General features: G+C 44.0%; 1 long non-coding RNA gene across 1 annotated transcript in view; it reads left to right on the top strand.

Moving 5' to 3' along the window:
* Positions 1-2,733, top strand: part of LOC121525426 — a 3,398-nt gene extending 665 nt beyond the window's left edge. The window contains exon 2 of the long non-coding RNA XR_005993215.1: positions 2,458-2,733. This is a non-coding gene — a long non-coding RNA (uncharacterized LOC121525426). The remainder of the gene's footprint in view (positions 1-2,457) is intronic.
* The last annotated feature ends 486 nt before the right edge of the window (positions 2,734-3,219 follow it).

Below are 3,219 nucleotides of genomic sequence, written 5' to 3'. Positions count from 1 at the left end.
GGTTTGGAGTGAACAGACATGCCTGATTTGCAAGAAGAATTGGCAATGATGGTTTGCAGACTCCTTCAGTCCTGGAAATGCTGGGCTGTATGTGACGACACGCTCCGGAGCTCAATAAAATGGATTTGTTGTGGTTGCTGTGCTTCAATGGCTGCTGCTTCTTTTCCAGCTGACGGTCTGCAGAGGCTGTGCTCGGCTGTCCTCGAGGTCCCCTCCCCATGTAACATATCAGATAAAGAAAAATAATGAAAACTGGAAAAGTAAAAAACAATTAAGATTTAACTATGTACAAGCCAAGAATGTGGGCAGATTTAAATGACATACGTTTGTTTAAGATAGTTGATTAGTGCAAATATGCACATGAAAGGAGTCGTTTTACTGCAGTAAAAAGTAATGGTTGATAGGATAATAATTCCAAATGTGCGTATGAGGTAAGGCTTTTACCGCAGTGAGCTTCACCCTGGTATCTGAGATACAGTAAGGCAGCAGGAGAAAATGAAGGATATTTTACAATGAGCAGGGAAAAGGTGCTTGATCAATGAAAGATCTGTTTCCTGATTTTCAATTTCCACTCTGTGACTGTTGGGTGGTTGTCAGAGAGACTCTATGACTGTTGAGTCAACAGAGTGACTCTGTGACCATTGAGTGGTTGTCAGAGTGACTCTGTGACTGTTGAGTGGTCATCAGAGTGACTCTGTGACTGTTGAGGGGTCATCAGAGAGACTCTGTGACTGTTGAGGGGTCATCAGAGTAACTCTGTGACTGTTGACTGGTTGTCAGAGTGACTTTGTGTCTGTTGAGAGGTCATCAGAGTGACTCTGTGACTGTTGAGTGATTGTCAGAGTGACTTTGTGTCTGTTGAGAGGTCGTCAGAGTGACTCTGTGACTGTTGAGTGGTTGTCAGAGTTACTCTGTGACTGTTGAGTGATTGTCAGAGTGACTTTGTGTCTGTTGAGAGGTCGTCAGAGTGACTCTGTGACTGTTGAGTGGTTGTCAGAGTTACTCTGTGACTGTTCAGTGGTCGTCAGAGTGACTCTGTGACTGTTGAGGGGTCATCAGAGTGACTCTGTGATTGTTGACTGGTTGTCAGAGTGACTTTGTGTCTGTTGAGAGGTCGTCAGAGTGACTCTGTGACTGTTGAGTGGTTGTCAGAGTTACTCTGTGACCGTTCAGTGGTCGTCAGAGTGACTCTGTGACTGTTGAGGGGTCATCAGAGTGACTCTGTGATTGTTGAGTGGTCATCAGAGTGACTCTGTGACTGTTGAGTGGCCATCAAAGTGACTCTGTGACTGTTGACTGGTTGTCAGAGTGACTCTGTAACTGTTGAGGGGTCATCAGAGTGACTCTGTGACTGCTGAGTGGTCATTATAGTGACTCTGTGACTGTTTAGTGGTCATCAGAGTGACTCTGTGACTGTTGAGTGGTTGTCAGAGTGACTCTGTGACTGTTGAGTGGTCGTCAGAGTGACTGTGACTGTTGAGTGGTTGTAATAGTGACTCTGTGACTGTTGAGTGGTCGTCAGAGTGACTCTGTGACTGCTGAGTGGTCATGAGAGTGACATCAGAGTAACTTTGACTGTTTGATAGTGATTTGACAGGGATTTTTTCATGATATCAGGCCCAAATTTGTGGAGTGTACTCCAGTGTGGAAGCTAATTAGAGACGTTTAAGTCTGTAAACCTGCTCAGTTATCATTTAGGAGAAATTATACATCCTAAAGTCAGACATTTTCAGTTTATGTTCCTGGGAGAACACTAAGCTTTTCTTCTAAAGCAGCTGGTGGTTTCATTTTCTCAGGAAGTAAACTTTCTCCTCTAAACCTCATCACTTCCCTCTCTCTTTATTCGCTCTGACCATTCCTAAAGCTAAATGTTTCCTCTTTTTTTGTCTCACACGTCTCTTGTCACGTCTGTAGCCCATGCAGCCTCTCTTCTTGTACTTGTGTAATGGAAACATACTGGTATTGCTCCTCCAGTCAGTCCCCACTGGCTGCAGGCCTCATTAAAGCTGCGGAGGGCTCAATGGCCTGTCACACCGCATCTCTCCGTCCATTTATCTGCAGGGGGACGACCATTGTTGCATAGCCATGTGTGTGCACGAGTGTGTCAGAGCAGGATGTGTGCTAGGGTATCAGTAGGTCACTGTGTTAGAGACGTTCGATGTGTTTACAGTTTTGGTGTCAACATATTAAATCAGAGACACAGGAGGACATCTTTAAAATCTATGGCTCTGTTTTCATTGATAGTAAATGAATATATTAACAGGAAAGGGCAGACTCAGGATGAAAAAGTGATCACTTATCTGGGAATTAAAGTTGTTATAAGGATAAAATGTTCACTTTGTCAAAGACTGAGACAGTGGCGGGTAATTTATGCAGTGGATAAACCTTCTGCCACTTATTTTTTAAAGTTTCCCCTGCGGTCTCTCAAAGAGTCCTTGTACTTTTGGCATTTTTCAGCACATTAGAATTCCCAGCAGGCCTCATCCAAGGACGCCCCCTGTTCTCCAGGTGGATGGTTTCAGCTGTCAGGCCACATTTCTTTCTGTCGGAGACTCTGTAAACAACACGTGAGGAGGGCGACAGAGAGAATCGTCTCGCTGACACTCGGGAGAAGAATGAAGGATGTCTTGGATGAAATGGCGAATATGCAATTTGTTGGACAGGTTGCTCTGCCTACCTGTATAAGCTGTTTAACTGTATCCCAAGGGGAAATTAAAAAGTCGTTCTTTTTCACCTTTTTCTACAAAAGCAAATGTTACATTGCAGTCATTTTGTTGGGAACCTTTGTGATTAACAACCAAGGCCTGTGCCTCCGTGTCTCATTCACTCCCTCCAGGATGCTGCAATAAAACACTTCACTGAATTCATGCAAATGCAGCCAACCCTCGCAAGTCGGTGCAACTTTTCCCAAAGTTTTGTGAATTGGTATCTCATGGCAATTTATTCTTAAGTATATTATGTGACTTTTAGAGAAGATGCCCGGTCTCTTCAGTGTTTCAGGTCAGCAGAGGTGTTAGTAGGGCGCATCTCCTTTCAGATATGCAGATCAAATCAGATTTCTTCAAAGTATTAGAACCAAACTGTCCTTTTAAATCAATTTTTGGCCTTTGCCTTTGGAAAGAGTCAGGGGCGTAGCACAGGGAGGGTACTGATTACCGTGGCCCACAGTAGGAAGGGCACTTGAAAAGCCTGCAATGAAAAGTGTGTTTTTATTTGTTT

This window comes from Cheilinus undulatus, linkage group 17 (genome assembly GCF_018320785.1).
Source record: "Cheilinus undulatus linkage group 17, ASM1832078v1, whole genome shotgun sequence".
Classification (NCBI taxonomy): Eukaryota; Metazoa; Chordata; class Actinopteri; order Labriformes; family Labridae; genus Cheilinus; species Cheilinus undulatus.
This window is presented reverse-complemented; position numbering and strand designations above follow the sequence as displayed.